The 13,879-nt window shown below is 42.6% G+C and overlaps 1 pseudogene; it reads right to left on the bottom strand.

The window, feature by feature from the left end:
• Positions 1-13,528: 13,528 nt before the first annotated feature.
• LOC126093526 (U6 spliceosomal RNA) lies at positions 13,529-13,624 on the bottom strand (annotated as a pseudogene).
• Positions 13,625-13,879: the final 255 nt, after the last annotated feature.

The following is a 13,879-nucleotide window of genomic DNA, read 5'->3' as shown; positions in this document are numbered from 1 at the left end:
ATCCCTCTGACGGATAAAGAACATTTGCTTGAAACATTTGTAATTTACATCTGGACAAACAGTCATTTAGGGTGGTAAAGATGAATGGGACACCCTGCATAGGCCACGGTTTTAGGCGTCTGTTCGATGACCCTTCTCGAAAACGGGAATTATCTGTGTCCTTTTTCCAATCGTTAGTAACGTTTGGCTTCCTCAGGGACCTAACGTATATTTCCGCTAGATCAGGGTCAAGTTCTTTCTCATATTCAATGTAGAATCGTATTGGTATCCCTTAAGGTTACCTTTCCTCCGTTGAGCGATTTCAGCTGCTTTCCCATACCATGGACACTTATTTCGAGATCTCTCATTTTCTCGTTCGTGTCACTATTTAGAGGACGAACTGCAGTGTGATCTTCCTCAGTGAAACTGTTTTGGAAAAAGACGTTTAGTATTTCGGCATTTCCTGTGTCATCCTCCGTTCTAGTGCCAGTATGGTCCCAGAATGTCTGGACGGATGGCTTCGGTCCGTTTACTGATTTAACATAAGACCAAAACTTCTTAGGATTTTCTGCCAAGTCAGCAGGTATAAGAGGCAGAAATGGAAACGAGTAGCTGGCATAAAAGTAAGTTAACTGTTTATTATTTCAAAAGTAATCTTCAGAACTGTTAGCATATACACACCACTGTGAGACAAGATGGACAATGCCTTCATGGAAACTCCGGTTCTAGGCGCTTCAGTCTGGAACCGCGCGACCGCGACGGTCGCAGGTACGAATCCTGCTTCGGGCATGGACGTGTGTGGTGTCCTTAGGTTAGTTAGGTGTAAGTAGTCCTAAGTTCTAGGGGACTGATGACCTCAGATGTTAAGTCTCATAGTGGTAAGAGCGATTTGAACCATTTGGTTTTGAACCTTCATGGAAAAATGGTTGCGGTTGCCTGCGGAGCAGTACTTGTAGCCAGATGTGCTTCTCTTCGTCCGAAGCAAATCGATGGTGACGAATATCATTCTACAGGATCCCAAAATATGGAAATCGCATAGAGCGAGGTCAGGACTATATGGAGGCTGTCTAAGGGTTTTCCAGCGAAACTTCTGCAGCGTACTCGTAAGAACGTCACCAAGACGTGGGTCGGCACGAGTGTTACCAAGTTTGCTTCGACAACGCTGCACAAGTTTCGCTTGGAAGGCTTTATACAACTTCCGCTTAGCCCCGATCTCTCCCCATGCGATTTTCATATTTTGGGATCCATGATGAAAGACATTCGTGGTCGTCGATTTGCTTCGGACGAAGAGCTGCACGCTTGGGTACAGTCATGGTCCGTGGGCAACCAGAAAATGTTTTCCATGAAGGCATTGACCGTCTTGTCTCACAGTGGGACAAGTATGTTAACAGTTCCGGCGATCGCTTTTGAAATAACAAAAAGACTACTTACCTTTCTATTTGATTTGTATCTTTTTCATTTGGCTGTAATTTCAAATTCGCTGGGTCCCGCATGGCTCTCCATACAGTAATTTTGGCATCGTTTCAATTTTTAACTGACATTGAAGCTCTCTTTGCGTTTATGGCCGCTTGCTAACTCGGTTGTCGAATCACTGTTCCACCCCTCACAACTTCCCTCGGGACGTATCTGTCTAAAACGTATTGTTAAATGATCTTATTTTCTGCGCATTGTTACTACTGGAAATGAAATTTCCAGGTAACCTGAAATATGTCTTTTGTCGCTCTTGTCGAGCAGGAAGACCGTTCTACCTTTCGTTGTATTCCTATTTACAGCCTTATTCACTGATGGTCGTGGCCTATGTTCTACGCTAACTCAGCCGAAAAGTTCGGGTATTGTTTCTTACCAACAGATCAAAGATAGTGCTTTCAGGAATCAGTTCTGTGATTAATTTCTCAAGCTAATTTCCGGATAAGGCATTTTTCACGAGATTCCCTGTCGCTACTACCCGCCCTAATCATCTGAGTTTCCCAGTCTGTAGGTAGCAAGCTGAAATCCCCACGTATATATCCCCGAAGTCTCTCCTCAAATGATCCGCCACGATGGCTGCTGAGGCAGAGGGGCTGAAAAAGCATCTAACGGTGTTCAGAAAGGATAGATTTAATACAGCTGGTGGAAGCGTGTTTTTTCTGTAGAAGTAGTACATATTGTAGCGAAAGTGAAGTACTACATCTACATCCATACTCTGCAAGCCACCTGACGGTGTGTGGCGGAGGGTACTTTGAGTACCTCTATCGGTCCTCCCTTCTATTCCAGTCTCGTATTGTTCGTGGAAAGAAAGATTGTCGGTATGCCTCTGTGTGGGCTCTAATCTCTCTGATTTTATCTGATTTTATCCTCATGGTCTCTTCGCGAGATATACGTAGGAGGGAGCAATATACTGCTTGACCCCTCGGTGAAGGTATGTTCTCGATACGTCAAGAAAAGACCGTACCGAGCTACTGAGCGTCTGTCTTGCAGAGTCTTGCACTGAAGTGTATCTATCATCTCCGTAACGCTTCCGCGATTACTAAATGATCCTGTAACGAAGCGCGCAGCTGTTCATTGGATCTTCTCTATCAACCCTATCTGGTACGGATCCCACGCTGCTGAGCAGTATTCAAGCAGTGGGCGAACAAGCGTACTGTAACCTACTTCCTTTATTTTCTGACTACATTTCCTTAGGATTCTTCCAATGAATCTCAGTCTGGTATCTGCTTTACCGACAATTAATTTTATACGGACATTCCATTTTAGATCACTCCTAATGCCTACTCCCAGATAATTTATGGAATTAACTGCTTCCAGTTGTTGACCTGCTATATTGTAGCTAAATGATAAAGGATCTTTCTTTCTACGTATTCGCAGCACATTACACTCGTCTACATTGAGATTCAATTGCCATTCCCTGCACCACGCGTCAATTCGTTGCAGATCCTCCTGCAAATAGTTCTTGTGAATTAGAATGGGTAAAAGTTATACTTGGCAACCAGAATAAATAACTTGTTCTACGTAAATATCTCCTGACTCAGATAATACAGTTTCTGAACAGTTCAAAGAAGATTTCTCATTTCATATAGGTACACCACTCATATCGTTATACTTGGTGATGACATCAATCTATCATCTATATGTTGGAGAAAGTAGATGTTTACGGTCGGTGGTAGGAATAAAACATCATCCAAAAATAATTCTGAACAATCAGTTCAGGAGCCCACTCGAATTGTAAATGGTTGCGAAAACAAACTCGATCTCTTAGCAACAAACAATCCATAGCATATATGGAGCATTATGACGGATACAGGGATTAGCAGGGATTAGTGACCACAGGGTCGTTGTAGCGAGACTGAATACTGTAACAATCAAACTCACAAAAATAAATGCAAAATATTTCGATTTATTAAAACAGATTAAAAATTCGCTTGTCGCCTTCCAAAGAAGCAGCCTCCGTTCCTTCCGAACCAACTGCTTACACGTAGACCAGATGTGCCTTACATGTAAAGAAATGGTATAGACAGCAGTGGAGAGATTTATAGCAAACAACTTGATAAGAGACGGGACCGACGACTCTGGTAGGCAGAACAGGCCAGAACGTTGTTGCAGAAGCATCGAAAAAAGTATGCCAAATTTAAAAGAAAGCAAAATCCCCAAGATTGGCGATGTTTCACAGAAGTTCGATATTTAGTATGAACTTCAATGCAAAGTGCTTTTAATTGTTTCCACAACGAAACTGTCTCGAAATTTGGCTGAAAATCCAGAGAGATTCCAGTCATATGCGAAGTATATCAGCAGCTAGACGCAATCAATAGCGACGATAATGTTACCGATGACAGTGCCACTAGAGCGCAGTTACTAAATACGGCCTTCCGAAATTACTTCACCAAAAAGACGAAGTAAAAATCCCAGAAATCGAATCAAGAATTGCTGCCAATATGGGTAACTTAGATGTAGATATCCTCGGTGTAGCAAAGCAGCTTTAGTTACTTAACAAAAGCAAGTTTTCTGGGCCAGATTGCATACCAGTTAATTCCTTTCAGAGTGTGTTGATATGTAGCTCCGTACTTCGCAGTCATATAACGCTTGCTCGACGAAAGTTCCGTACCTGAAGACAGGAAAGTTACACAGGTCACACCAATACTCAAGAAAGGAAGCAGGGCCAATCGGATTAATTACAGGCCCATATCACTGACGTCGATTTGCAGTAGGATTTTGGAATATATACTGCGTTCGAACATTATGAATTACCTCGAGGGAAATGATCTATTGACACACAGTCAGCACGGATTCAGAAAACATCGTCCTTGTACAACACAACGGCTCTTTATTCTCATGAAGCAGGGATTAATTTCGACCGGAATTTTATTGAACTTACTGGAGCAAGTGGGCAACGTAGATTCAAAATACTGCATTCCGTGTAGATTCACAATTACTTTCCACATTATAATGCTTAAGTGTTTTCACTAGCATCCTCAAGGGAGCTTAATACTTTAGTTTGATTTCGGAGAAGCTGCAGGAAAAAAAGAAAGGAGTAGACATTGTAAGGTAAGTGGAAACGTTCTTAGGTTGGTAACAGTAGCGAGCGATACCTAACATTCTCCCCGTTTGCTGCCCACAGCTCTCATGCAAGCTCACAGCCACGTAACGTCTCTTCTCGCCCTGCAAACAATAACGGTCGGACATGCTGCGAGGCTAGCACACAAATGTGATGTTATTTTAGTTCAATCTTTACACACTGAGTCTCATATTAATTGAATGGTAAAGACGTTTCACTTTGCCTAGTAACACAGAAACTGCTTATTTAATTTACTAGCTGCAAATACCCACATGGTCCAGTCAGTCATTTATTTACGAGGTGTATCCAGAAAGTAAGTTCCGATGGCTGATTAAGAAAACAAAATCATCCCTAAGTAAGAAATATTTATAGTTATATTTATGTTGATTCACTGGCTACTTCTCTGCATAGTCATCACCGTTGTTGAGGCATTTATCATAACGGTGCACCATCACTTGTACGACCAAGTCACGGGAGTCAGCCGCCAACGTCCAGAGCCATCAAGTCACTTCAGTCTGCACCTCAGTGTCGTTATGGAAACGTTTTCCAGCCAGATACACGTCATGAGACAGAAGAGATGAAAGTCACCTGGGGTGAGGTCGGGACTTTAGGGTGGATGGTTGAAGATCTTCCATCCAGACTGATTCAACACATCTCGTGTGACGTTGGCTGTATGAGGTCTTGCATTGTCATACACAAGAGTAATGCCTCTTATCAACATCCCACCTCTCTTGTTACACGTCGCCCTCCTCAGGCTTTGCAATGTCTGGCAACAACTATCAGCATGTACGGTCTCCTCTCTCGGTAAAAACTAATACAGGAGGACGCCACGTGGATCCCAGACGACAATAAACATGTTTTTTGACGGAATTGGTCTTCACAGATGAGCCATTATGTCACCGATGCACGGATTGTTATTTCGTATCTGGTGTGGCATGTGTCACCTTTGTTTCATCCTCAGTGACAACATGGTCCAGAAACTCGTCACCTTTCTCTGTTTACTACTGTAGGAATGTCAATGCTTCGGCCAGACGTTTGGTTTTGTGTTCATCTGTCAGCTGCCTTACCACCCATTTCGCATACACTTTATGAAAACCAAGCTACCGGGAGACAGTTTCGTGCAAACGCGAGCGAGACGTCTGGAGGAACTGATGAGAGACAGCGGAAATTGTGAAGCGCCGGTTTTGCAGAATTGCTTGCCACACACTTTTCTGGTGCTATCAGGGGCGGTCACCACTATCGTTTCCGTCATGAAGGTTCGTGCTTTAGCTAACTGCCCGCACCATTGATCATGCTGTCGCTCATAATCGATGGGTCTATGTGCCATTTACCCGCCTTTCGCCTGAAGGGATCGGCAACCCCTCAAACACCGAAGCGCCACGGGTTTACATACGTACAAGGCGTTGCCTCCCCGGACTGCGTCGATCGCAAGGACGACAAGCGGCAGGAAAAGCTCCACCAGAGGTCCTCCGTGCCAGGGACCTATTTCTTCCGCCGTCTCACTCGTAGGGAACTGGATCCCCACTAATTCCTCGGCTCACCGGTTATATAGAGAGTAGCAAGCCAACACGTCGGCAGTTCGCTCCACCGGAGCTCTGGGCCAATTCATGCGACGGCTCTTAGCAGCCAATTAGTCAGAGCCCGGGCTGAAGTCATCGCAGCGGAATCTACAACTTTCCAGAGATATCCAGAGACGTACTTGTCGGCCAACTCACTGAACCTTCGTCGTTAGGGTTATCAGTGTCGTAGACTTCACGTCCCACTATGTTTATTCACTGTGTGTTCCAGGCGTATGCCTGTTAGTGTCTGAGGAGTTGCGTTACTTTTAATCGTGTAGAATTTTCCTTTGTTGTTAAATTTCTCTACTGTGGTCATAATAAATCCTTGTTCTTGTTTAAGTGTGTCTTATTACTTCTTATCAAGCATCTTCTCTTGGGAGAAATAGCACTTTGCTGGAGACTGCTTCTGAGCGTTCAAAAGTCGGATAAGTGCTCCAACCTCGCAGCTGGCCGTTTTATCCTGGCACTGTGCGGTAGCCGCTGTTGTCGCAAGACTGAAAACTCCACTGCGTTATTTCCACATATCTCCTCTCTACTCCTGCGCATTCGCATTCCTATCTGTCTATTCATGCCATCTCTAGACCCGACTGGAAATGAATTTCTGGATGCTCCTCGTATTTACACATCATTTCTACCACCTTGCTCTCTTTCACTTTCAAATTAATGCGAGCCTGTCAATTTTATCTCTTGTGCAGTTGTCTTCATAGTAGATCTGCTTAACTAAATAATTTTCGTGCTCGCAACAAGAAAATGTAGCTTTGTAGTGGTTAAATTATAAAAAACTTTAAAAAGTCACAAATATTTTCATTCGACTAGCAACGTTTGACTTGTGGAAGCTTATTTATTTATGATCTGTATGCATGAAACTTGTGAGTTCTTTTTCACTCACTATTACGACAGCTTCAAATAACAAAGTCTGACAGAAGATTATTACGTACAGTCTGTCCCCATTGCTGTGTCATGTGAGGTGTTGAGGAGAGGAGGGTGATCATTGGCAGCCGCGGATTGAGGAGGGGAGAGACGGGGGAATGTTGCTCTCGTTATCTTGCATTGCTACCATCTCACGCGCCACGCACCGATCAGCTGCTGTGATACAAATGGCACACAGAATTAACGTTTCATGAAGACCTATTACATCAATGATTCCCAGCCTCGAGGTGATTACCCCAGAGGAGTAAAACGAAATTTTTTAATGAATGAAAATAAAAAGGTTCGATTGTGTTTAGATCACGAATATTTTTAAAAGATGATTACTATTATCATTATTTCGTAGCACTGCACTACCGATTACACAAGTTATCAATAATTCCTTTTTTTCAAATCGTTTGAGCGCAGAAGCACTCTAAAAATATGTCTGAGAAGGCTTCTCCCAGAATCGAGGTTCGGGGGTCTTGGTGCTCGGTTTCTATCTTGAGCTAGGATAATGGGATGAAAAGTTTTTGGTTTGTCTCGGACCAGCGGCAATTTGTAAGCCATTCGACTGTCTTAGTGTAGCTATGTTACAGTACCTAGCAAGGTTTGAACGACGAATAGGGGCTGGGGCCCAAGAAAATTGTGGAAATGATTAATTCCTTTTGCAAAAGATTTTAATTCGACTGAAATTAATACTCAGCTAATGGCACCATTTGTATGAGCACTATTCGGATTTTAAGTGCAAAATAGTCATCCTAAAATAACTCTCGATTGGAGTGAGACTGATTCGGTCCACCGGAGTATTGGACCTTGTCCAAAGACAAGATTTAAACGTTTTAAAAATCTTGCTTCATTTGGATTGTACGTGCAAAAAAAAAAAAAAAAAAATAATAATAAAATAAAAAAATAAATAAATGAAAAAACATTTTTCTGGGAGGTTTTTGAAGGGCACCACTTCTGTACTTTAAACTCGTAAGAATCATTTCTAATTTTGCACGAAGATAGAAAAATGGATAAAGCCAGAATGGGTTCTTTTTTTATCCAGTAATCTTTATCCGTTGTCGAGATCTGTTGGTTTAAAGTTAAGCTAAATGTAGCACATAAAATTCGTTCTTACGTGAAATGAATGTGTCGAACCGGTTCAAAGTGAATCGAAGAAAGAAAAATGCATTGTAAGATAAAATTTAAAACTCGCTTTTAAAATCCTAGCTTCATTCAGGTTTTGTGTGCAAAAAACACATTTCTTGTAAAACTTTTTACGCACGTTTCTTCTATCTTTCAGACTTGTGCGAATCGGTTCAAATTTTGTAAGAAGGTAGACAAATGCATGTAATTAATGGTCGTCCTATTGTTGTGTGAAAGCTTAATCCGTTGCCACGATAGAAGTAACATGGTTCGAAAGACAGTAGAAAACCTATACCGGATCAGTCGTCACTTGTGGCAACAAAAACCTACATCGATCGCCAAGCTATGAAGTCTAATGTCAAAATTATGATACAGTTAAGTTGGGAACCAGAATGAAAAATACTCCTACCGTAACATAAAAAAAAGGCGAGGATGTTCTGGGCAGAATTAGGGATGTAAAGGAAGGGAGCTACGTTTTCGATTTATCTGGCAGCTTCAGATACATTTAAATCAAAACAACTTGACATATTCGCACTTTTTTACGACTTAACCCTGCTTTTCCAATGCAGTGAGATTTCTGAGACTCACCCCCTCTTACGTGTATGATGAGCGGTGTAAAAACAAATAGAAATAAATTCACGTGCTTTAGAAAGTGGGATGTGTATACAATAGGAAATATCCGAGAGCGGGGGATACATCTATAGTAGGGAGTATCCCAGAGTGGGGATAAGCTTTAATGACACCTTGCGTCATACGGCACGACATGACAAATGTCATGTTGGATGACATGATGGCATGTATCATGTTACACGTCATGACATTGTGTATCATTTACTTGACACGATGCATTATATTACATGACATGAGAGCTAATACTAACAAGTAAAAATGCGCGAATATGTGAAGATGTTTTGATCTGAATGTCTTCGGAGCTGTTTGCTACGGTAGAAGCTTTTCTCATTCTGGTACTAGCATTTATGCCTGACATAATGTGGTCGAGGTTACAGCTTGTGAATCGAATATATGAATATAATCCTCACGTAGTCCAACCACTACACACATATTTTTCACTTTTTACTGCTACAGTGAAATTGACACTTTATTGTTACATACCTGTATGCTTAAATAGCTCATGACTGTGCCTTGTACGACTTCTTGCACTGGACCAGAAATTGTTTCATTATTCATTTTGCAACACGTAAACGAATTAATTTACAGCGCAACACACAGTAATTATGTAATGGCAACTACAGGGCGAGTAATGTGAAACCGAACCCATCGCTGTAGAATCGGTGGATTAAAAAAATGGTTCAAATGGCTCTGAGCACTATGGGACTCAACATCTTAGGTCATAAGTCCCCTAGAACTTAGAACTACTTAAACCTAACTAACCTAAGGACATCACATATATCCATGCCCGAGGCAGGATTCGAACCTGCGACCGTAGCAGTCCCGCGGTTCCGGACTGCAGCGCCAGAACCGCTAGACCACCGCGGCCGGCAATCGGTGGATTATACTGGAATGAAATGTTATGAATGAAATGTAATTTCAATGTTGCATTTATTACCATTAATGTTACAAAAGATGCTGAAAGTGATCCCTTGGGCATCGATGCACTTTCGTGCTCAACTGATGATACTGAAAGTCGTATGGAGCAAGACATTAAGATAATTGCCTTGATTCCTCGTGGAATTGTCACCTTCAGTTCATCAATACTGTGGAGATTAAATGCATAAATTCTCTGCTTCAAGTGGAACCAAAGGAAAAAATAACAAACAGACATCTCTAGGGAACGTGGACACTAGAATCTTCTGCTGACATCTCGTTCATTTACGGAAGATGCATGAACGCGGTTCACTGAAATTTTTGGTGTGTGGCACGTTGCCCTACCTTCCTGGAAGAAGCTGTACTCTAAACGAATGAAGGCACAGGAGCATAAAGGACAGAAATGGCTAAAAATCCTATTTCAATCTAATGGATCTCAAGCAGAAAGAATTAATATTATGAGAGCGGACTGATAAAGACAAGAAATTGCCAAAAGGAAGAACAAGGCAAATGTTGATAGGCGCATTTATGATGTCATCATTTGTGTTCTGCCCAGAGGTAGCTCTCCATTTTTCCTGTCTTCTGCCATACTCTTCAGGTCCGCGTTATTTCAGCTTCCCTTTATATTGTCTGTCATTCTGTATCTCTTCCTCCCATTAAATCTCCTCTCATAAACCTCTCATAAACTAATCCTTCCGCAGCGTCCTTTCTCTTATAACCTGCAGCAGTCTGATGTACAGGATGAAAATTGGCTTTGTATTTACTGCTTGTAATGATACAATCAATCAAAAATAAATGAGGAATGTGTCCAGTGTCTTGGATGTGAAAAGTGGGCTCAAGATGACTGTTACACAGGAAAGACATTATTTCTTGTGTGTATAAATTGCAACTCAGACAATGATGATGAATAGATTTTTAATTAACATTCAAACTTATATGTAGTTCGTATTATGCCAACTGATGGAAGTTCGCCAAATTATTAGCTGGTGTACAGTGTGCCTGTAATTCTGTTTATCGTCAGTAAAACATATTTCGAAAATTTTTGTTTTGACTTTTGTTTATTTATTATTGTGAAACTTCTTGGCAGATTAAAACGTGTGCCGGACCGAGACTCGAACTCGGGACCTTTGCCTTTCGCGGACAAATGCTCTACCATCTGAGCTAGCCAAGCACGACTCACGACCCGTCCTCACAGCCTCAATTCTACTAGTACCTCGTATCCTACCTTCCAAACTTCACAGAAACTCTTCTGCGAACCTTGCAGAACTAACACTCCTGGAAGAAAGGATATTGCGGAGACATGGCTTAACCACAGCCTGGGGGGATGTTTCCAGAATGAGATTTTCACTCTGCAGCGGAGTGTGCGCTAATATGAAACTTCCTGGCTGATTAAAACTGTGTGCCGGACCGAGACTCGAACTCGGGACCTTTGCCTTTCGCGGACAAATGCTCTGCCAACTGAGCTACCCACGCACGACTCACGCCCCGTCCTCAGAGATTTAATTCCGCCAGTACCTCGTCTCCTACCTTCCAAAGGTCCCAAGTTCGAGTTTTGGTCTGGCACACAGTTTTAATCTTCCAGGAAGTTTCGTATCAGCGCACACTCCACTGCAGAGTGAAAATCTCATTTTGGATATTTATTATTGTGTTTTATATGTGTAAACATGCGCCTATAGGTTCATAAACTTGTCCCATACCCGGAGCATGTTTACACGTTCGACTTGAACCTATAGAAAATCATTTTACACTCTTAAATATAATATTGAGATAGAAGTACTGGTATATATCCGAGTTATATTTTAATCAACATTTGGTAAAACTCATTTTAAACACGATGAATCTAACTAAAAAAATTTAAAAAGTTCCGAATATAAATCCACGTAAATGTGCCTCGGTCTCCCATACGATTCCTGGAAACAGCACACGAAACACCAATTTTCTGATCGTGAAATGGACGCTCGAATATCTCCTGCAGTTTTCTCGCCATTGAATACCTGGTGTTCGGCGAATTGTTAATTCCGGATAAATAAAACTCTGTCTCGTCTGACGTGAAACAGGACATCGGGTCTATGTGACCGCCAACAAGGTTTTCGAGAAGCCAGTTATATTAATCAGTTCGTTTAGTCTTGTCTCTCTCCTTCAGCTGTAAAATTTCAGTGTTGATTCATAAACAATTTTACAACATGATGTGTCTTTAACACCATAATGTCCGGTTTGCTTGCGTAATGGTCCTTTTTTTGGTTTTGCAGGAAATCTCCTTTCACTATCGGCACTGGCCTGTAATTATTTTATTTTATTTTGTTTTATCTAATAAAAAGTTCCTGGACTCCTGTGAGTGGACATTAACGTTGGTTGTGTTCACCCTTCGCCTTTATGACGGCTTAAAATCTACTCTGAACACGGAGGCGGTGAGATGTCTGAATGTCTGTGGAGGAGTTGTAGCTCATTCTTCTTCAAGAGCCGGAACCAGAGAAGGTAGTGATGTTGGGAACTATGGTCTTGAACTAAGTCGGTGTTCTTATACATCCCAAAAGTGTTCCATTTGGTTCAAGTTTGAACTAGGGGCTGGTCAGTGTATTTCAGGAATGTGTTTGTCCACAAACCACTGCCCCACAGATGCTGCTTTGACAAGGTGCGTTGTCACGCTGTTACAAACATCACCGTCTCCAAAAAGTTCCTCTACTGTGCGAAGTACACAAAGGTATAAAAAGTCTTCGTATCCTTTCACATTTATTGTTTACGTAGTTGCAATAAGGGGATCAAACCCTAGCCATGAAAAACACCCCTATATCGTAACACCACTTCCTCCAAACCTCACTGTTGGCGTTACACACTGTGGTAGGTAACTTTCTCTCCAAACCCAAATTCTTCCATCACATTGCCACAGGGTACAGCATGATTCACCATACCAAGTATAGGATGACTCATCAACCCAAATCACTCTTTTCCACTCATCCATTGTCCATCGGCATCGCTCTTTACACCAATTCATGCATCGCATAACGTTGACTACACAAATGTGTGGCTTACAAGGAACTGCTCGATCATTGTCCCCCGTAACTCCATACGCACAGTCACTGTGTTAGATGGTCTGCTGGTATCAATTTGGAACTCACAAATAATTCCATTCGACTTTTTACAACCAGCGGCGGTAATTCTCGACGATTCCTCTCAGTCAGCACGTGAGGACTGCCTGTTCTTGGCTTAACTGTTCCTTCTCGTTTCCACTCCACAATCGCCGCGCGGTCAGGGGCGCCTTGCCACGGTTCGCGCGGATCCCCCGTCGGAGATACGAGTCCTCCCTCGGGCATGGGTGTGTGTGTTGTCCTCAGCGTAAGTTAGTTTAATTTAGATTAAGTAGTGTGTAAGCCTAGGGACCGATAACCTCAGCAGTTTGGTCCCATAGGAACTTACCACCGCCACCACCACTCCACAATCACATCACCAACATGGGCAGATTTATAACATTTGAAATGTCCCTTATGGGTTTGTCAGTTGACACTCAATGACTTCAAGACACTGAACTCCCCTGCCCGACCGATTGTGCTGTTACTGCCTCCCTGCTGACAACACAGTACTCCCTGTGGTGGGTCTGACTCTCGCGACACCTAGTGGTCAGTTCTGCATTACGTAAAGATGATGATGATGATGTTTGGTTTGTGGGGCGCTCAACTGCGTGGTCATCAGCGCCCGTACAATTATCCAATCTTTTGCTCAGTCCAATTTCGCCACTTTCCTGGATGATGATGAAATGATGAGGACAACACAAACACCCAGTCATCTCGAGGCAGGTGAAAATCCCTGACCCCGCCGGGAATCGAACCCGGGACCCCGTGCTCGGGAAGCGAGAACGCTACCGCGAGACCACCAGCGGCGGACTAAAAATGTGGAACGCTTCACGATTTTGCGTGTCATCCTTGCACAGGGGCCATGCTAATCTTCTCTGTATGCATTACGTAAAGATGTCCGGTTACATTTGATCAGATAGTGTACTTCGTTTTGCATTTAAAACCGAACGTATTGTACACCGTGTAACACCTCTATCACTTTGAAAGATGTGCTCCAGAAGCTAGTTGTAACAGACTGCTGTGCTTGTGAGGGATGTAGCAGGGAACGAACATCACGTACAAATCGCAATGTTCTGTCTCTCAGCTGGCATCTTCTGAAGACGACAATGGACCTTTTTGCTGCAGAAGATATGCTCGGCGGTGGCTTCGTTAATGAGGTTAGT

The sequence above is a fragment of the Schistocerca cancellata genome, chromosome 7 (genome assembly GCF_023864275.1).
Source record: "Schistocerca cancellata isolate TAMUIC-IGC-003103 chromosome 7, iqSchCanc2.1, whole genome shotgun sequence".
Taxonomy (NCBI): Eukaryota; Metazoa; Arthropoda; class Insecta; order Orthoptera; family Acrididae; genus Schistocerca; species Schistocerca cancellata.
This window is presented reverse-complemented; position numbering and strand designations above follow the sequence as displayed.